At 38.2% G+C, this 23,139-nt stretch overlaps 2 long non-coding RNA genes across 2 annotated transcripts; one reads left to right on the top strand and one right to left on the bottom strand.

The window, feature by feature from the left end:
• Positions 1–551: 551 nt before the first annotated feature.
• On the bottom strand, positions 552–8,273 carry LOC125231820. The gene is made up of 4 exons (XR_007177672.1): positions 7,642–8,273; positions 7,197–7,381; positions 6,624–6,734; positions 552–842 (listed from the first exon to the last, which is right to left on the bottom strand). It is a non-coding gene; the product is annotated as an uncharacterized LOC125231820 (long non-coding RNA).
• Positions 8,274–11,472: 3,199 nt separating this feature from the next.
• On the top strand, positions 11,473–13,153 carry LOC125232570. The gene is made up of 3 exons (XR_007177763.1): positions 11,473–11,781; positions 11,891–12,079; positions 12,238–13,153. It is a non-coding gene; the product is annotated as an uncharacterized LOC125232570 (long non-coding RNA).
• The last annotated feature ends 9,986 nt before the right edge of the window (positions 13,154–23,139 follow it).

The raw sequence follows: 23,139 nt of genomic DNA, 5'->3' as shown, positions 1-23,139 counted from the left end.
ACTTGTAATGTACCTAAAAGTAGCTCTCATAATGTTTCATTTGAAACTTCTGCTATGGTTATATTTGGTATGTTGTGTCAACGAATCACTGGCAGTTTATTCGTTTAGTGAAATAATAATATTGCTGCAATTTACTAGATGCACGTTTTGTGCAAGTCACTCGTGAACCGTTCACACAATATTTCATAGGGATATTTCAGGGAACGTGATTTTTGTGGTTGGTAGGACGTCGCAAATATAACTGCACGCAAGGTGCTCTGCAATCTTCGTGAGCCTGAGCGAGCCTCGTGCGGCTGCCAGCTGCCGGTTCAAAGAGATCTCGCTTGATTCGATCGCGATTCGATTGAAACAAGCTAGATTCTCTCCAAAATCCGACAGCCAAAGGCTCGCGCGCGAGTATGCTCGACAGGTTCGGATCCGTGCGCAGCTTACAGATACTTCCCAGCATAATTTTAATGATTATGTATGATCAAAATAACTAGAAACGAAAAAGTCAAACTTAAAAACTACCTCACACAAAAATCATTGATTGTAAAACAAAAACATGGATATACAGACAACATAATTATTTTATTTGAAGTTTTTTCTTCAGACCGCAAAAACAGCACCATACTAATGAAAAATGATATGTATACTTATGTAGTGTTAGACATTTGAATTGAACATATGTTATCATAATACACACAAACACTATTTTAAAACACTGCGTGAATACTACGACGGTTAAGAGCCCGCAGGACCCGAGCTCCTTCTCATATTTGAGGAGAATACACCCGTCGCGCTGTAGAGGCGTCACTAAGGCCGTTCGCACACGCACCTACTCCTCGCCTCAGGTGACATACCTGCAAAAAATTAAATTCATTAAATCTATAATTCTGATTGTACACGTGAAACATGAGTTTGCCGCTGATGAGATGAAGGATTTATGATATTTTGTATGATTTAACTTTATTGATTATTATTACACACTATCGTTTATTACACACTATTTATGTCACACTTTCGTTTTCTATCGATCCCTTATTTGCCAAGAGTGGCACTGAAACTTGAGTAGTTTCATGTGCTCTGCCTACCCCTTCATGGGATACAGGCGTGATTGTATGTATGTATGTATGTATGATTATTATTATTATTTGCCTGAGCGCTTTTGGAGCTCGCATCCTGCACAGTCTCCAATACGTCTGACGATTTCTTAGAAACTGATAAGTCTTCAAGAGGATACTTTGCAATTGTGGTTTTGTACATGGAATTTTCCTGTACTTAAAATATTTTATACCATACAAAATTACAAATGAAGCATTAGATAATTATAAGAAACACATTCGCAAAAGTAATTTTTAAATCAAATTTCTATTGAATATGTCTGATAGCGTGCATTAGGGTAATTTCGAAAGTCACAGAAAAATCACCATTATTTCCATCATCATATCAATATTCCCCTTTCGAAATTACCCGAGCATTTCTGTGCTTCGAAATTACCCCAATGCACCATGCTAAAAGAGTTGACCGTGACGTCACTAAACACAAATTCCTACTATTTCCATAATTAGCAAACTTAAAAAGAAGCTGATTTGTGTGCTACTCTGCGGAGGCGGCACCATAATGTTAATGAAATGCAACTAAATGTACGTATTATGTTTATGACTGTACCTCAGCAGTTCTCGAAAAGTTTATACAAAAATTAAGGGAAAAGTTAAATTTGTTTTTATTAATTCCTATTTTGTTACCAAGATTTTGTTGATAAATTAAGATTTTATTAAGTTTTATTTCGTCATTAGGGTTCTCTAGTATCTATATTTTCTTAATTATAAAAATTATCCTGTATATATCTTACGAAAGTCGAATTATATTACAAAATGTTGGTAACAAAATAGGATCAATTAAAATTTGCTGACGTGGCATTGTACAAAGTTGACGGGAATTGCTGACCTATACTGCCCCGCTAAGCCGAGTGGCGCTATCTCAAAACCAAATGATTTTGGAAATGGAACTGTCAGTTATAGATCCATACTAATATTATAAATGGGAAAGTGTGTGTGTCTGTTTGTTTGTCCGTCTTTCACGGCAAAACGGAGCAACGAATTCGAACGAATTGACGTGAACGAGTTGACGATTTGACGTGGTGATTGATTTTTTAAGTGGATATAGTTGAAGGGATGGAGAGTGACATAGGCTACTTTCTGTCTCTTTCTAACGCGAGCGAAGCAGCGGGCAAAAGCTAGTACTTTATAAGTTATCTGTGGATTTCCGTTTGAGATAGCGCTTTTCGGCTTTAGGAGGCCAGTATAGGGGGCAACGAAATAATGGGCTTTGAGCGTGGAAGGGACATATCTCCGTCTCACTTACCTGTACACCTCCTGACATAATAGCTCATAAGCAGGGAGCGTACTTTTCATGCCGATGACATTAATCTGACATCACGCTCCAAATTGGGTGATCCCAAATAGTTTATTGTAAATTATTAATCATTACTCGTCAATTATTTTAATCATATACAAATTACTTCAAATACAGTAGTCCATTTACATGTGGCATAAATAATACCTACTTGAAATGTGAAACGTGAATAAAATTATTTGATTTGTTTTTATAAATAAATTTAATTAAATAGTATTGTTAACAACACATTACAATAAATACGTAGAAAAGAGAATTTCTCTCTAACGTAAAGCACACCATCCTTCTTGCATTCATTACCATGCAAATAAATTCATAACTTAAAATGATATTGATGACTAATGATTAATAATTAACAATGATACAATTTGTGATCACCCTATATGGAGCGTGACGTCAAATTGATGTAATCGGCACGAAAAGTACGCTCCCTGCTCATAAGGTTCAGGTGGAATGCGGAACTACTGAAAGTACATAAAATTACTAAGTTGTAATGATTTTTTCAATACGTACATAATAAAAGGCATTTGTACGTCAATTTCCATAAGAAAAAAGTAGATAATGTAGATTCTATCTATGAGTACCGATACAATCAAAGCCCATTATTTCGTTTCCCCCTATAGGTGCAGTCATAAACATCATACGTACATATTGTACGTTATACGTAATTACGTACATCATTTTACCATAGTTAGTTGAAGTTCATTATGAAGGCATCGCCGCCGCGCCGCAGAATAGCACACGCTGAATTTACTAAAAGGAAAGTAGACTTCCCACTTAATGCTAGTTAGTTACACTGTCCAGTTTTTGGACAACTATATATATTATAAGAGTGACCCACATGTCAGTGCGCTCCCTAAGCGTATTCAAGGCTCTCAAATTTGTTGAAACATGGTCTACAATAAATTTAATCGACTTACGAGATTTGTTATTAAGAGTAAAGTCTAAAAAAAACCGGCCAACAGCGTGTCGGGCCACGCTTTCCGGCCGTAGTTTGCCGTATTTTTCTCCAAAACTACTGAACCTATCAAGTTCAAAACAAATTTTCCTAGAAAGTCTTTATAAAGTTCTACTTTAGTATTTTTTTTTATATTAGGGTTCCGTAGTCGTAGTTTCGCCATGTCTGTCTGTCCGTCCGTCCGCGGATAATCTCAGTAACCGTTAGCACTAGAAAGCTGAAATTTAGTACCAATATGTATATCAATCACGCCGACAAAGTGCAAGAATAAAAAATGGAAAAAAATGTTTTTTTTTAGGGTAACCCCCTACATGTAAAGTGGGGGCTGATATTTTTTTTCAAACCAACCCCAACGTGTGATATATTGTTGGATAGGTATTTAAAAATTAGTAAGGGTTTACTAAGATCGTTTTTTGATAATATTGATATTTTCGGAAATAATCGCTCCTGAAGGAAAAAAAAGTGCGTCCCCCCCCCCTCTAACTTTTGAACCATATGGTTAAAAAATATGAAATTTTGAACTTGATAGGTTCAGTAGTTTTTGAGAAAAATACGGAAAACTACGGAACCCTACACTGAGCGTGGCCCGACACGCTCTTGGCCGGTTTTTAGGGTTCCGTAGTCAACTAGGAACCATTATAGTTTCGCCATGTCTGTCTGTCCGTCCGTCCGTCTGTCCGCGGATAATCTCAGTAACCGTAAGCACTAGAAAGCTGAAATTTGGTACCAATATGTATATCAATCACGCCAACAAAGTGCAAAAATAAAAAATGGAAAAAAATGCTTTATTAGGGCACCCCCCCCCCCCTACATGTAAAGTGGGGGCTGATATTTTTTTTCATTCCAACCCCAACGTGTGATATATTGTTGGATAGGTATTTAAAAATGAATAAGGGTTTACTAAAATCGTTTTTTGATAATATTAATATTTTCGGAAATAATCGCTCCTAAAGGAAAAAAAAGTGCATCCCCCCCCTCTAACTTTTGAACCATATGTTTAAAAAATATGAAAAAAATCACAAAAGTAGAAATTTATAAAGTCTTTCTAGGAAAATTGTTTTGAACTTGATAGGTTCAGAAGTTTTTGAGAAAAATACGAAAAACTACGGAACCCTACACTGAGCGTGGCCCGACACGCTCTTGGCCGGTTTTTTTTTAAACATATTATGGTTCAAAAGTTAGAGGGGGGGGACACACTTTTTTTCCTGTAGGAGCGATTGTTTCCGAAAATATTAATATTATCAAAAAACGATTTTAGTAAGCCCATATTGATTTTTAAATACTTATCCAACAATATATCACACGTTGGGGTTGGAATGAAAAAAAAATCAGTCCCCACTTGTGTCGCTCAACTTCAAACGTGGGTAAATCCATTTTGCTATAAGGTTAATTATCTTTCAGATCATATTACATTTTATATAAAATAAACCTTTTAGCAGAATGGATTTACCCACTTTTGAAGTTAACACTTTCGCAACCAGGCTAAATTTCGAACAATACCCCAGAAACCGACAGTACCCGATAGTCGGGCAACGACGTGCAACTCAATGCCGGACGCCGCGAACCCGATAGTCGGGCAAGCGGCGGACGCTCAGGGCTGTGCCAAGTAACTTTCGTATACGTGCATAAAATGAAAGAGTGCGTAGCACAATGTCGAAAATCAAATGTTCTAAGTACGAAATTCCGAAAGACATGACATCGAAAATCAAAATTGCTAATGTACGAAATTCCTAAATTCAACAGTGAAGTTAACTCCTTTCGCGTAATTGTGGCTGAGAGTTGTGCTCATCAACTACTGCATCCTCGCCGAATATATTTATTAAGTCTCGCTCAATGTCATCAGGACCACGAGCATTCGCCATCGTCGTAGTAGAAACAACCAAATTAATTATCAATTCCAATCAGAGGCAAAACCACAAAGTCCAGTAAGAAAGCAGAAGTCACAGTTGTCCAGAAACAAGCCGATAGTCGTCAAAATAAAAATTAACACAACACAACAACGTCCAAAGCACATCACAAACCATTACGGAATGGCTCAGATTGCAAATTTTACACCGTGACCGGTGTGAAAAACCCGAGTCGCTAACTTCAAATAGATATTTATTTATTTATTTATTTAATATTTTATTCAAAGCTACTTGTTTTGCTTCCACGCAGTTGCTATTTTATGACTTACCTATTGTCTTTTTCTGAGAACTGCCGCTTAGAAATTAGAATGTTGTTAGGTTCTTAGTTGAATTTTTTGGTTTATTTTTCTCCGAATTTTGTTTCACTAAAATAATCCTATGAGTACCTACTTTATCACTCTTAAATATTCGTAAACACAAATTAGGTTGTACGATTTACGAAAATTCTAACTCCTATTGATACATACCCGTGTATGCGATTTAACGTAACCAACTAATAAGAATTATTATTTTGTAATCGCATTAGGTAAAGTAAATAGAAATACAAAGTGAATTAATAAATATAATAATCAACTGTACCAACTTTTCGACCACATAAGTACATTATAATCAGAAGACAGTCAGTGGCAGCCCTGAGGTAGCGAAGATGCAAAGCTTGCCCGACTATCGGGTACGTTGGCGTCGCGTGAAGGTTTATAGCTCTTGCTCGACTATCGGGTATGCCGGCATCTGAGTAAAGTTTACGAGTACCCGATTGTCGGGTACGCGGTGTCCAATGTGTTAAGCGACACACTTTACATGTACCCTAACAAAACACTTTTTTTCCACTTTTTATTTTACCACTTTGTCGGCGTAATTGATATACATATTGGTACCAAATTTCAGCTTTCTAGTGCTAACGGTTACTGAGATTATCCGCGGACGGACGGACGGACAGACAGACATGGCGAAACTATAAGGGTTCCTAGTTGACTACAGCACCCTAAAAATGATGTGAGGTTGAGATGATTATTTATCAATACATCCTTATTATAGGCTACTTTCCTTCTAGTCAAATCAGCTTCTTTTTAAACTCTCAAAACGAATTTGAATGATTTGCTGATATGGAAATTAAATGAAAACGTGTCGACTGACATCAAGGTCAACTCATATGATCATTATAAATTTCAATGAGACTTCTTAAATAGAAATTGGGTTTAAAAATATGGCAGATTATTTTTAAAGGCAATTTTTATTTAAGTTTTGCTTTGTCAATCTCCTTGCTCTCGTTATCACTACTGTCATTGTCCGACATTTTGTATTTACTGAATAAAAATACAGAAATAAATAAATGAAGAGAAGGGTAAAATGTGCAAGCTAACCAAATTCCATCGGGCCAAACAAGGTGAGTGAGTGCACTGTCGCGATGACACATGGATCTGCAGTTGGAGAATGGCCTGGCACGAAGTAGCGGGGCTCTGGGCCACAACCATCTGAAATGTCCGGTACGTGGGCTATATAAAACAAGTGCAAATAACAGGGAGGGAGGTGCAGAAACAGTTAATGAGAAAACCCAGGAATATTTATGAACACACACAAATAATTTGCAATTAAATGCACCCAAATATCAAATGCTACGCAAACGCTACACATCTCTTAGGTTAATTAAGCTGAGTTCGGACTATCAAAGGGTCATTTTGGATTATTTACGTGACGTTTTTATACTTGGTACACAATAAAATACAAATATAAATGTTGTAGATAAGATACAAATATTGTACTCTCGACGGCTTTTTATTGTCAAGTTGTAATATCAAGCAATCACAACTGACTACATACCTAAGGGTCACTTGCACCACCGAAAATGGAGGGTTAACCCGAGGCTAACCCACCATTTCATATGGAATTTGACAGTCGAAAAGGGAATCAAAATAGACGTATAAATGCACAACTACCTTTCTAAGCTTGAGAAAGATCCGCCGCGTCATTTGCACCCGACGACTGCGTGATGACTTGATGACGTGGCACTGGGATAGACTTCATTGGCCATTGCTCGCAGGCCGGGTCCTGTTATTGATCGCCGACTTGTCCAGGATGGCGGCAGATGATGGGGCATGGGGCAACAAAAAGAACCCTGAACCTGAACACAGTGAAAAATTATATTGAATTAGAATGTTTAAAATAAATCGCGTAATGCGCCATGTCGGTAGTCCGGTGGCGAGCCTTTTTTCTGTAATATGATATCTTGGGGATTCACGCCGATTCAGTGCGCGCCCCGAGACACGCAACGCTTAAGTGGGAACGCCAGAAACCAACCTAGTCCCACAATAAACTCAATAAGCTATCGAATAGTTAACTGCCACATAGGCTGTAAATGGGTAATTAAATAGCAAATCTCACCATTTTTCCGATCCGGTCAGCTAGCTTCAGCTAGCGGATTTATTTCCAAGTTCACACAGCAGCACAGCACGCACGACACGATAGAAGATGGCGGCATTGGCGTCCGCCGTTTTTTTTTTAATTTATTTCCAGACCATGGATACAAGTCCTTCAGTCGCTCGCGGCGCGTCGCGGTCCGGGGTTGCCAACTCTAAAACCGTTCTCAGAAACAGAGGGAAAATTATATTTATAATATTCAGAGCCCGTAACTTTCATAATAATATTATTTAGTTGCGTCACCGTCAGTGGCGAAAATGCATATCGTGATTTCGCTAGGACGGGTATATACATATAAGTTGTATTTAATAAGAAACCCCCCTTAGTAATTAGTCTCTGGCATATAATTTATAAGTGTAGGTATTCAAAGAAGAAAATATTAATTTACGTGAAATGATCAATGAAGGATTTAGAAATTACTGACAAATATTATTTTGTATGTTTTAATGTTTATCTTTTAATATTTATTGTGATTTATTTTCAACACGGAGTAAAAGTGTAAAAGCATCTCAAATAAAATAATTATAATGTATTAAATGATAATGCAAGTTTGAATATACTATACTTATGACGTTTTTCAGTACAAAATCGTGCTTCGAAGTTTCGACCCAGCATAATATAATTCGCTTCTCGTTTTTCTTGAAACGAGTTTTAACTTTTTTTTTCTAAAAACATAATTCTTGAAACGAGTTTTAACTTTTTTTCTAAAAACATAATTCTTGAAAGATTTTACTTTTCACTTTTTGACATTTATCAATGAGGATAGTGAAACCTCAGTGAAACTAATCTCCATAGTGGCATCAACTCCCTTAAAAAGATCTTTTTTACTGAGTAAGGCTTCCCACAGACAGTCTTAAAAATTCATAATCTTAAAAAAAATTTGTATGCAATTGACACTGACAGATCTGTCAGTGTCTTGTCAGTGTCAGTTTGAACTGTCAGATTGCATACAAGTTTTTTTTAAGATTATGAATTTTTAAGACTGTCTGTGGGAAGCCTAACAATTAGATTTTTTTTCAATTGATAGTAACTCTGAAGCTAAGCGATGTCCAAAAAAGTATAAGTAGGTACATGACAATATAGTCTCTAAAAGTGGTCAGGAATACACTGTTAAAATCTTTTGACGACGTTAAAAATATTTAGGGTCTGTTTAACAATGTCTAACTAAAGTATAGCTAATCAATAAATAAATTAACTGCGAGATAAAACATCCCACAGTTTGCGTTTTGGTCCAAGAGCTGGCAGGATTTTTGAGCAGGTCCTTGAGGCAACCTGGAAAGGTGCTCAGATGCTTCTCCAATCATAACCCACATCAGGTCTGCAAGTCTGGCAGCTGGGGAGTGGGGCTTTATCGAGCTATGAATTAAAGATTTAATTTTTTGGGCCCAAAAAAGGTGTTTGAGGCAACCTGGAATTATTAAAAAGTGAAAGTAGAGTTCCTCAGAAGTCGTATAGTGTTCATGCCAGATAATTTGGCCGGGTTCTTCACCGCGCCAGAACCGTGCAAAGTGGTAAAAAAATCCAAAAAAGGTTCTTGAGGCAATCTGTCATTTTTACCAGTAAAACATGAGGGTCTAAATAGCCATGAAAAAATAATGCCATGACATGAGGTGGGTGGGTGGGTGCCATGACGTACCCTGCCATTCGATCTTGAAAGTCAATTTTTTAGTTTTTCGTAAATAACTCGTAAACGGTGGCCCATAGCAAAAAAATATGTTAAACAGAAAATATCTATATAAAATTTCCTACAAGAAAGGTTATGTACGTTTTTTCGATAGGATCAATATATAAATGGACTAGTTTTTTAAAGGTGCGCGGGGCCCGAGGGCATTTGATTTTTCCAAAAAAAATTTTTCTCATTCCTATTTTTGGACCCCGTTCTTACCACGTGAAAAATTTTAGCGCGCTCGGACCGAAGATAAAAAAATAACAATTCAAAGTCGGCCATTTTGAAATTTTTTAAATGCTATTCGATGGACCTCAGATAACTAACTACATACAACATTAGTTTAAGTACTTTTAACCTTTTTCCTACCGTTACGGAGCTATGGGGATTAAAAAAAACCTCCATACAAATTTCAATCAGTCTTCAAAGGCCACCATTTTGAATTTTTCAAAATTTTGTTTTTGTATACTAATCTTTGGGCGACTGTACACGCATCTGCCAAGTTTCAGTGCGCTCGGACCATTTTGAAATTTTTCAAAAAAAAAGTCGGCCATTTTGATTTTTTAAAAATGCTATTTAGTGGACCTGAGGTGACTGTATAACATTTGTTTTAGCACTTTTCACTTCTTTGTACCGTTACGGACCTGTGGTAATTAAAAGACAAACCTCCATACAAATTTCAATTAGCCCTCAAAGGCCGCCATTTTGAATTTTTCAAGATTTTCTTTTTGAATATAAATTTTGAGGCAACCTTCCACCCGTGTGCCAAATCTCAGCGCACTAGGACCATTTTGAAATTATTAAAAAAAAAGGTCGGCCATTTTGATTTTTTTTTTAATGCAACTTTTTTCTACTCCGAGACCTGTATGACATTTGGTCGAGCACCCCCCGGCTATTTTTTTTAATTTCATTCGAATCAAGGCCGCTAAGAGATTCAACGACCAAAATTTGAGCACTCTACGTAAAGTCGGCCATTTTGAAAAAAAAAAAAGGCGGCGTCAAAAATTTCCCAGGGTCCTCACTGCCAAGAATAATGTTATACAGAATTAATCTACATAAACTTTTTTAATATTATGTAGATTAATTCTGTGTAACATTATTTTTGGCTGTGAGCCACCGTTTTTGAGTTATCAACAAAAAACGGCCCATGTAATCTATTTAAAAATACTTTCCAACTAAAAAAATTATCCTAGCGTAAAAACCTATATAACATTTCTTATAGGAAATTTTATGTAGATATTATCTGTTTAACATATTTTTTTGCTGTGGGCCACCGTTTACGAGGTATTGACGAAAAACGGAGCATGTAATCGATTAAAAAAAACTTTCTTACTAAATTATCCATTTATATATTGATCCTATCCAAAAAACGTATACAACCTTTCTTGTAGGAAATTTTATGTAGATAGTTTTTGTTCAACATATTTTTTTGTTGTGGGCCACCGTTTACGAGTTATTTACGAAAAACTAAAAAAAATGACTTTCAAGATCGAATGGAAGGGTACGGCTACGGACCCCACCTCATGTCATGGCATTATTTTTTCATGGCTATTTAGACCCTATCTTTTACTGGTAAAAATGACAGATTGCAACCGAACCCTAATAAAACTTATTATATTATATTATTATTTATTTTTTCCACTTTTTATTTTTGCATCTCAGCAAAAGCAAATTTCAGCGGTTTCCAGTCCAGGACGGACGGGCGGATGGACAGACAGACAGACAAATATGGCGAAACTATAAGGATTCCTAGTTGACTACGAAATACTAAAATAAGCGCCAAATTTGAAACATGGGCGAAGGTTTATTGTGCCATAGAAAATTTGAATTAGGCGCCTTTTTTAAACGACAGTATTTGCTTGGCCATAATTTTCTTTAAATAATTTTATTAATGTAAATGTTGCAAATAATTGTGAAAATAAAGTTATCGAATAATAATACTAAAGCCTGACCAGAAATATATGACTATTATTGTCAAGAGGGCGCTGTTTATTCTGATGTATGGGGTGACATTGCAGTTTAGTATGAAGAATAGTTCTCATATTATATTTCTCTCTTTATTAGGCTCTCAGGCTTTATCAATCTATGACTTTCGAGCCAATTCTTCACTACTTTTAAAAAATTTCGTATCTCACGCTGTTCCTCAAAGTTAAAACGCAGTAAGTCTATATGCATTCCATACATACTTACTACAATTTTCTTTTCATTGATAGACGAAGATATGAGTTTTTTTTTAAAGTAGTGACGAATTATTTATGTCTCCTGATTTTTAGGACACGTGTCTTCTGATTTTATTCAAATTGGACCTGGCAACACTGAAATAATGTCAGAATCTTTTCTTTGACATTATTTACAATTTATATTATTGTACATAATTGGTTTTTTCACTATTCTTAAGCTAAAAAAAACACCTGTTTGTCCTCCAAAGAATACCTTATGTACGTATGAAACATATTCTTTCTTCTAGTATGAATTGTACGCATATTGCCAAACTTCAGGTTTAATTAATATAATATTGTTAATCAAACTACCTCTTCTATTTTGCAGTGGATTCACAGAATGATTGAGGATTTGAGGGAAGCATGTTAAGACTGTGACAATATGGTCTTAAGGCAGCCGGCCTCATTGAGAACAAGAAAATATTCTGCTTCATGTAGCGGTTGTTATTTGTTAATATGACATGTCTCGGCAGTGTAGTGATCCTGTGCTTAATTAAGGCTTCAGGCTCAAATCATGGTGAGGGCATTTTTTTATATGATAAACACTGACATTTGTTTCTCAATAAATGTATTATTATACACGGTCAGAGTATAGCAAAAGGACTTAGAAAAATTTGTGAACAATTTTTTTTTTGTTTTTATGCAGTACTATTCTAAAACATTACTTTGTTATAGGTAAACCAAAATGTAAGCGGCCGGTTGAAAAAGTAGCAGAGTCGAAAATGGAAATTAATGAGCTGCAGAAGTAAATTTTAGAAGAATAATTCTCTTCTTTGTTGTATCCTTGTGGCTGAGGGACATGACGAATGAGGCCATTCTTTACCAGTGCTCTTCACGCCACTCAATCCTGGGCCCGGTGCATGCTAGCCTGCAGTGGTCTTTGTCAGAGATGTTATTGTGTCTGCCCAATGTGTGCCCATGCTGCCACTTCTTCACTTCCTTGCCGTGTCCTGTGATTATGGGAATAATATGCAAATAAAAACCAACAATGGGCCATCGAAGAACAGGAGAGGGCATGTGGGCCTTAGAGAAAGAGTTGTTAATGTGAAGACTAAATAAATTCAACAAATAAAATCTCAACTATAATACTGTCTTTGGTACACCCGCTACCATCGCGTCAAATAGTGAAAGTGCAGTTCAGTGTAAGCAAAGACAGTGTACAAGATATACCACTCACCTATGGCATTAGTGTTACTAGACCACATTAATACATAAAGACTATTTTTCTAAACTTGTCCAAAAATTTTATTAAAAAGGTGTCGGAACGCCTTCTCGGGGGACCAAATAGCGGGTTCCTTCTTTGCTCAGAGGTTGAGTCTGGCGGTGCAAAGGGGAAACGCCGCAAGCATTCTTGGGTCTATGCCGGAGGCAGGGGATCTGAGGGGGTTTTTTATATTTAGTTATAACCTGCTTGTGTTAGTTTTAGTCTTTAGGGTTTTAAGATTTAATTATAAGATTAAATATATTGTTCGTAGTTGTTGTTGAATAAGCAGTGTTTGTGTGTCTGACTAACGAAAATATAAATTCAGATTCTAAACGTCTAAACTTGTGTATAGCTCTGTGTTGTCTTAATAAATCCTATTGGAAACGCTGTTGTTGTTCTGATTAGCCAGGCCTAAACGGTACCCTTCACCATCTTATAAGAGTACCAACTATTGGGAACCTGAACCTAAATGACAGTAAGGGTCACTTGCACCACCGAAAATCCGAGGTTAACCCACCATTTTATATGGAATTTGACAGTCCACTAACCTTGAGTTAAGCGGGTGGTACAAGTGGCCCTTAAGGGAACGCTATCACACAATGAAGCTAGGAATATATTGCGCGGACGTCTGCGATTGCACGTGCATGACCGACAATCGATAGTTTGCACAATTCAGTGTATAATCATTATCCAGATCGCGTCCGCGGTCGAGACCCATAATATGTTCCTAGCTTTACCAGTTCCACAATATAATATATCGTCACTACTTTGAAAAAATCTCGTATCTCACCCTGCTTCTCAAAGTTAAAACACAGTAAGTCTATATGCATTCCATACATACTTAATACAATTTTCTTTTCATTGACAGACGAAGATACAAGTTTTTTTTTAAAGTAGTGACGATACAATATTATGTGGTATGTACGTGGCTTGGCCCGAACCCACTGATGCACACGCCGCTACGTATCAGGGAGGCAAGTATGGTCGCCCGATAAATGATAAGATAAAACATCAACATCGTTCATCGCTCGACCATACTAATGCCTGCCAGGGTGCACACGTAAGGCACCGGCCACATCAGAGCGTCGCGTGTCTCGGGGCGCGCAACGGACGTCGGCGCCACGCCACCTGAGTGTAATTCAAAAAGCGTCTCCTCAGTACATTTTGAATAGGAAGGACGTAAGGCGCGCCGCCAAGCGGCGCGGCGCGCGCCACGCCGCCGCCACGCAACCGGGGGCGCGTCTTAGTGACCGGCCACACCAGAGCGTCGCGTGTCTCGGGGCGCGCAACGGGCGTCCGCGCCACGCCGCTTCAGTGTAATTCAAAAAACGCCTCCTCAGTACATTTTGTATAGGAAAGACGTAAGACGCGCCCCAGGTGGCGTGGCGGCGGCGGGGCGCGCGCCGCGCCGCTTGGCGGCGCGCCTTACGTCCTTCCTATACAAAATGTACTGAGGAGACGCTTTTTGAATTACACTCAGGTGGCGTGGCGCGGACGCCCTTTGCGCGCCCCGAGACACGCGACGCATAAGTGGGAACGCTGCCTTACGTCCTTCCTATACAAAATGTACTGAGGAGACGTTTTTTGAATTACACTGAGGCGGCGTGGCGCGGACGCCCGTTGCGCGCCCCGAGACACGCGACGCTCTGGTGTCGCCGGTCACTAAGGCCGTTTTCACATTATCCGATCCGAATATCGGATGTCGGAAGGATTTTAATGGAAAGTAAACTGCATGCTGGGGATGAATCTATTGAGTGGTTCGTGATGGAGTCGTTGGATATCCAACATAGGTCTTTCAAAAGGTGTAGGGGTTTGAAATGAAATTCGTCCTTGATGTAACTTACCCTAAGACCGTTTTCACATTATCCGATCCGATATCGGATGTCGGAAGGATTTCAATAGAAAAAATCCAAGATGGCGCCGGTAATGTATGGGATATCGGTCCGACATCCGATATCGGATCGGATATTGTGAAAACGCACTAATACCTACCCACCGAGCAGTAAAAAAACAATCTGAAAAATCTAATAGGTATAGCTCAAAACATCTATTGTGTTTATAATTTGCCCTGATGTTATGCTATTTTGATACGGGTAATATTTATTGTGATAACGCAGCAAAATTATAAAAAATATATTTAAAACGGTCAATGACTGCAATATTGATGTTAAATGTTTAATAAACGTTATTATTTAAAATTGGTGCAACATTGAGAAATTAATTCTTAAAAAAAACAATTGCCGTGACATTGTATTTATAATTACCTGTAATGTTACAAAATAAATATACCGGTTATATCAAAAGGTTTTATTGAAGTAAATCTTAATTTGTGATATTGCAGCAACTACATAAAACCAATATTTCAAGTGGTCAATTGCAGTAATATTGATTTTGAACATTTGGGAAACTTTATGCTACGTATCAGGGAGGCAAGTATGGTCGCCCGATAAATGATAAGATAAAACATCAACATCGTTCATCGCTCGACCATACTAATGCCTGCCAGGGTGCACACGTAAGGCCGTTTTCACATTATCCGATCCGAATATCGGATGTCGGAAGGATTTTAATGGAAAGTAATAAACTGCATGCTGCTGGGGATGAATCTATTGAGTGGTTCGTGATGGAGTCGTTGGATATCCAACATAGGTCTTTCAAAAGGTGTAGGGGTTTGAAATGAAATTCGTCCTTGATGTAACTTACCCTAAGACCGTTTTCACATTATCCGATCCGATATCGGATGTCGGAAGGATTTCAATAGAAAAAATCCAAGATGGCGCCGGTAATGTATGGGATATCGGTCCGACATCCGATATCGAATCGGATATTGTGAAAACGCACTAATACCTACCCACCGAGCAGTAAAAAAACAATCTGAAAAATCTAATAGGTATAGCTCAAAACATCTATTGTGTTTATAATTTGCCCTGATGTTATGCTATTTTGATACGGGTAATATTTATAGATTCTAAAATAGATTAATTAAAGGAAATATCAATTTGTGATAACGCAGCAAAATTATAAAAAATATATTTAAAACGGTCAATGACTGCAATATTGATGTTAAATGTTTAATAAACGTTATTATTTAAAATTGGTGCAACATTGAGAAATTAATTCTTAAAAAAAACAATTGCCGTGACATTGTATTTATAATTACCTGTAATGTTACAAAATAAATATACCGGTTATATCAAAAGGTTTTATTGAAGTAAATCTTAATTTGTGATATTGCAGCAACTGCATAAAACCAATATTTCAAGTGGTCAGTTGCAGTAATATTGATTTTGAACATTTGGGAAACTTTAAGTTTAGACATTGAAGTAACATTGAAAACTTGATGTTTAAAAGTTAATGTTGCTGTAACGTTGCATATGTAATATAGCTAATACCTTGTTGCAGCAATGTAATAAATGAACATTTAAATAACTTGTAATCAAAACATCCTTGCAATATTATAATATTAGTTTTCATTTGTCATGTTACAATAATATAGCACTACTAATTTTCTGAAAGTTTCAAATTACCAATAAGTTGAATGTTGTTGTCATATTTCTCCGACCTTACATTCTAAACTTACAAATGTGAGGTATGTAAACTTACTGCAAGTTATTGTAAGTTTCATGCTCAGTGGGTTGTCGCTTAAAAAAAGGAATGCTCTAACAGGCTATTCAAATATTAAGAGAAAAGCAAATTTTTAGGTTTATGGTAAGTAAATGCGATGTTCGTTCGTTGAGTCGACGACATCCGGAAAATTCCGGGTCACAACTGGATGAGACTAGCCCAGGACCGGGAGAAGTGGCGTACTAGAAGATATGCCTTTGTTCAGCAGTGGGCGATAAAGGGCTGATATGATGGTGATGATGAAAATGTGGTGGTGGTATCTTTTAATTGCGCCACACGCACGCGCCTGCGCCACTTAGCGTGGTTCAAACTATGACTATTTCTCATGAACAAGATTAGGGATGACCGCCCCAGGCTTTCCCTACATCACCTAATAAACGAATGCCCAAGGTTTGCTACTAAAAGAACTAATCACGAAATTACATGTCAAAACTTTCACATAGACCCCAGCAATCTAGAAGAAATCCTCGAAAAAGAATCCACAACTGACAGCTTTCATGAGTTAATTGAATACATAGTTAAAAACCTGAAAAAGTTCAACGGCACCTGATAACTAAATATTTAGATAATATTATATATGTTATGGACCAAGTGATTAATAAGGGCATTATGTATAATGCCCGGGCATTATGAATAATGCCTAGCTGTATTGGGCAAAGTGATTAATCATTGTCTAGACGCCATTTTTTATCACATTGCCCGGTCATTATGATAATGCTACGTGATCGTTGGGCAAATTGATAATAAGTTTAACAAGTTTGCATGAACGCCATTTTTTATCACATTGCCCGGTCATTATGATACTGCTACGTAATCGTTGGGCAATTTGATAATAAGTTTAACAGGTTTTTCTGAACGCCATTTTTTATCACATTGCCCGGGCATTATGATACAGCTACGTGATTGTTGGGCAATTTGATAATAAGTTGAATAAGTATACTGGGTGTTTCCTAAAAATAATAAAATGTAAATTGCGCTTTCTTGAATAAGCATACATTTTAACCGCCGCCCTTAAATCTCAAGGAAGGTGGTTCTCAATTCGTCTGTATTTTTTTTATGTTTGTTCCACGATATCTCCGCCGTTACTGGACCGATTTAGAATTTTTTTTTTTTTGATTGAATGTATATGCATACAGATTGGTCTCATTTTTTATCAGAACCCAGTTCTGATGATGGATCCTGGAGAAATGGAACTCCTCAAATCTGAAAGGCATACATAAAGTGATTTTTATGTATTTAAAGGAACAGCATGCATGTACGTACGCATTCTGCAGAGCTAGTTCATCATCTAAGTTTATTAACAATTGCTTTTTGACACCTAAAGTGCTATTTTATCCACACACTTGGTCATACCTACTAAACAAACTAGGCGTTTCACCATCTTTGCCATGCGTGAAAGTACACTTTTATGATAGCGCTTACCAGTAGCTCTGCCTTATGGCTTTCGCCCTCCCCCGACATCATCTATGTCTCACTAAGGCTCGAAGCGAGCTCTGATCTGCGGCCTATGTCGGACTTGTCGTTTAACTCTAAATCATTGATTATAAGTTCTTAGCCATCCTTGACATCGAGAGGTCCTTCGGCACTGCAGGCGGCTCGCGACGGTGTCCTTTGTTGTTTGATATGAAACTGCATACAGTCTCTTGAACAGATCGGCACGAAAGTCTGCTGAAGCTGCGCCAATTATATTAGCTTTGCTACATGTTTTATTATTACTCTGCCCAACAGAGGACGGGCATTATGTATAATTCCCGGGCGAAATTGAGCTATTTGGTATGTTATTATCACTTTGCCTAACAGAGGATCGGCATTAAATAAAATACATTTTTTTAAATACATTTTATAGGACATTCTTACACAGATTGACTGAGGCCCACGGTAAGCTCAAAAAGGCTTGTGTTGCGGGTACTCAGACAACGATATATATAATATATAAATACTTATATATATAGAAAACATCCATGACTCAGGAACAAATATCTGTGCTCATCACACAAATAAATACCCTTACCGGGATTCGAACCCGGGACCGCGGCGTAGCAGGCAGGGTCACTACCGACTGCGCCAGACCGGTCGTCGTTATGTATAATGCCCGGACAAAATTCAGCTATTCGGTGTGTCTTTTGCATATCTCTGGATCGTGGACATGCGTGGACCTTTGAGAGGCATGCGTGGGGCCAAGGCCAACAGCACAGAGACCTTTTAAGACATTTTAATCTAAAGGCAAGGGATACACGTGGCGGATACCACCCCGAGCGCACAATATGATGTGATACAACCGTAGATGGTCCACGCCAGGTGCAAAGACTATTGCAATGCGGCACTTTTGTGCTACGATGGGAGCTAAAGTCATGGGTTACTGTTTTATAAGTTGGATGAACTGGATAGAGGGCTATGGGAGGAAACTATCGGGCACCTGACAATAAGTCTCACAATTGTAAAAGACAGGCGGTGACTTGCCAACTCATTGAGTGGGCCCTGCAAAACGGCCGCACACTCTAAAAAAAATTTGGTTGTTCCTATCAATATTTTGATAGTCGTAGTCAAGCATCTTGATTCCATACGAGCCTGATAAGATCTTAGACAAATCAAATAAGGTAATTTTGATTGCTCTTACTTTTGCAACGTAACTGAATCGATTAAGATCTTGTTCAATAATTCCATGAAAAATAATTATGCTAACTAAATTACCTTAGTAAGTTCAAGTAAGGATTGAATCAACCTATGTTACATAGTTATGCCTAACAAGTTAATAATTGATTCAAGGTGTACAATGGTTAGGAATAACAAAACACCTAAGTAATTAGTTCAATCATACATTCCCTTGTTGTTTTTAGTAATCAGCTTTATTTGAATTATATAAGATCGTAATTGTAGTAATTAACTTAACGTCAACTAAGAGAAAACTGCTCTTAGTTGGTCTTCATTTTTTAGAGTGCACACACGGTGCGACAAATTCGGTATGTTATTATATATACCACTTAAAATAAAACCCACATCATCTCTCTCCTATTTTTTTTTTTAACTTTATTGCACAGAAAAAATATACAGTTACAAAAGGCGGACTTAATGCTACATGGCATTCTCTACCAGTCAACCTTTAGGCCAAACAGAGAAGACCAAAAAAGGGGCGGGATATGTAAAGAACACTAATAAAGACTTGATTTTATTGGACTACGTTGTAGAAAAAATAGGGACTTATATAAATATATTTACCTATTTAAGATACTGATAACTATAATAAATACATATATTATTAATAAATACAAATAATTACATATTTACACAAATATAGTATAATAATATATACATCTTGAGACTTCTCAAACAGATGTTTTCGCAGCTTGCGCTTGAATGTGAACTTAGATTCGGCTTGCCGTATATCAAGAGGCAGATCATTCCAGAGGCGTACGGCTTGCACTGTGAAAGAATTGGACATGTATGGCATTGGAACGATGATGCGGGACAGCTAGAACAAGCTTACGAGTAGTGCGAAGTTCACCACCTGGCCGAGCAGTAACAAATTTGAATTTAGACCGCAAGTAAGCGGGTGCCGCTGGGTCGTATAAATGGAGAACAATGTGCATAAGGACCTAAGACTTCTGCGCTCACGAATGCGGAGACAGTTGAGTTGTCGGCGAAATCCTGTCCTATCCTGTCTTCTTCCATACCTCTCTAACTTTTTCTTCGCACGTCACATGTTCACTCCTTACACTGTAAGGACGTAGGTACACTCAACACACACATTACACTCCACAAATCATTACATACACAGTTACATCACTCTCCCGGATCACACAAACACACTCAGAAACAAAGCGTATACCGATAGCGCCGAGTTTCTAGTAACAAACTACTACACAGGGTGGAGGGCTTTAGTCCGTAGGCGGATAGGAGGAAACCTCCAGCATAGCCGAGTCGGGCATGCTGTCGAAGACCGGGTCGTCAGTATCCAACGAGGATTACCTCCACCTCAGAAAAAAAAACATATTAGGTACCTACTCATTTTGCACTCTGGATATATCATCGAAAACGCTTTCTAACAATTTCATTATCTCTCTTAATCATAAAATAATTATTCTCCCTCTGGAGTAGTCTAGAGGAACATTTTTTTATCACCGAATACATATTAGTACAAGTTTTATCATGTAGCTAGCAGACAGAGAAATTATGAATCACGGAAAATGGTGAGTTTGTACTAAACTCTCATTTGTCAACTTTTTTAAAATACATATTATTGTACGGTCAACCAATTTGAATCCTAGGCCACTCTAGAACCCTGTCTCATTTAAACCATGTTCTATTTGCCATAAGAAGTCACATTGACGTTTACTGTGCAAAGGTTCTACAGTGGCCTAGGATTCAAATTGGTTGACTGTACACTGAGAGAAAATACAACCAGTTTTCATGTTCGTTCAACAAGTTTTTTGGTTAAAATAGCGCCTACGTGCTCTTTGGTTCAAACAACAAGCTACTTGTCATTTGAATCGGCAATATATTTGAATCAACAAGTCGATTTTATAAAAAACAACCTGACACATATTGTTTTAAACATACGTTTGGCTGATTCAAACGGATAAACCGCAACAAGTCGAACTTGTTAAATTCACAATGCAAATTTCTCTCAGTGTATACTTTTTTTTTATACGTAGCCTGATTTACATCACTGTAATAAAGGCCCCACGATATCCGATTTTTTACACTGCGGAACCCTTTACGGAGCAATACCCGACATACTTTTTCCGGTGTTCATTTCTAGATAAGTAATGAGAGGATTTATTGAAAACGAATATTATGTTTATTACTGATTGATATGATCGATAAGGGGTTTAATTACCCGAATGCAGATAATTCATTTCTTAATCTGTTGGTATATCATTGCAAACGTTCTAATGGAATATTTTCATATTACATACATAGGTACTGGCCGTTGCTTGATGTAGGTAGGTAATACATGTGATTTGTATTGGATAGGATTATCATTTATCATTTATTTATTTAAGTACTAGCGTTTGCCCGCGTAAGTACGCGCGTTAAATTCGAAAATTGCGGAATGCTCCATACACACTTCTACCACCCATTTTAGGGAAGTGGGGGGTTAGAAAGAGACCAAAAATAGCCTATGTCACTCTCCATCCCTTCAACTACTTCCATTTTAAAAAATCACGTCAATTCGTCGCTCCGTTTTGCCGTGAAAGACAGACAAACAAACAGACACACACACTTTCCCATTTATAGGTATAATATTAGTATGGATTTATGACCCAACGATGGATTCAAGAAGTGGAACGTACCTAAATGCTATTTGCCTCAGTGCAATGGTGGTGATTTTTTAAAATTTATATATGGTGGCTAGGATATTTTAAAATAATTAATTATATGAATATTATATTTATCGGAGGCCCCCTCTTTATTCATTTTAAGCCGTCGCGTGAACTCCTATTAGGCCTAGGTTTTATAATATGATTATCAATTAAAGTAAAATACGTGTATGATTATAAAAGTAACATACAAATATATAAACACATTATAAAAAACCTAACCTAGGGTGCCGCCAGCAGCGGGGCAGGGCCCAAGCTGCCGGTGGTTAGGGCTGCAGAGAGAGGAACCGTCGGACTATCCGCGCTGTGTCCAAGATCACCGCCTTCTGCATCTGGCCCTTGATCCAGCCACCTAGCGAGAGTCTCTTAAGATGTTGGTCGAGACTCTTCGCTATGAGACCGTTCGTTGAAACGACTATAGGGACAATGATCGTTGAATCAACATCCCACATGGCGGTTATCTCGTGAGCCAAGTCTAGGTACTTACTGGACTTGTCCTTCTCGGCTTTCACGAGATTCTCATCATGGGGGATGGTGATGTCAACGAGCACGGCCCGGCGTTGCGGTCGATCTATTATCACAATGTCAGGCTTATTGGCTACAATAGTCCTGTCAGTGATAATAGATCGATCCCAATAGAGCGTGGCACGACCATTTTCAAGAACTGGCGCAGGTAAGTACTTGTAGTACGGTACTTCACGGTCCACAAGGCCGTATTGAAGAGCAAGCTGTTGGTGAATGATCCGGGCTACGAGATTATGTCTGTGCAAGTACTCACCGTTAGCAAGATGAGAACAACCGGAAATGATATGCCTGAGTGATTCTCCGGGACGGCGGCATGCCCGACAAATGTCGACCGTACCGTCCTTCAGGATATATTTCCGGTAGTTGTTCGTCATCATAACTTCGTCCGCAATTGCACAGGCAAAACCCTCGGTTTCCCCGAAGAGGTCCCCGAATCGTAACCAGTTCACCGATGCGAGCAGATCTACATCGGGTCCCGTGAGGGCCTTGTAGAACCGCCCGTGTAGCTGCTTGATCTCCCATACCGCCCTGCGGTCCGCAGTACTTAGTACCACAGGTTTGCGCCAGTTCTCTTTCGCCAAGGAGAGCGGCGTGAGGTTTCCGTCCACTGCCACCACATCACGATGCATCTCACACTCGTTGTTAAGGAAGTAATTCCTGAGATTGTACACCTCACGGTTGTGGAGATTTTTGGCATTTAGGAAGCCTCGACCTCCGCACTTCCGTGGGATGTACAATCTCATAACAGACGAGCGCGGGTGTAACATACGGTGTGTGGTAAGCAGTGACCAGACCCTCCGATCCAGGGCGTCCAGCTCGGTCTGTGTCCACCTTAGTATGCCAAAGGAGTATGTGAGTAAAGGCATTACCCAGGCGTTAAAGGCGCGCACTTTGTTCTTTATA

Source organism: Leguminivora glycinivorella, chromosome 1 (assembly GCF_023078275.1).
Source record: "Leguminivora glycinivorella isolate SPB_JAAS2020 chromosome 1, LegGlyc_1.1, whole genome shotgun sequence".
Lineage (NCBI taxonomy): Eukaryota > Metazoa > Arthropoda > Insecta > Lepidoptera > Tortricidae > Leguminivora > Leguminivora glycinivorella.
Note: the sequence above shows the minus strand (reverse complement) of the source record. Positions and strands in the feature narration are given on the sequence as shown.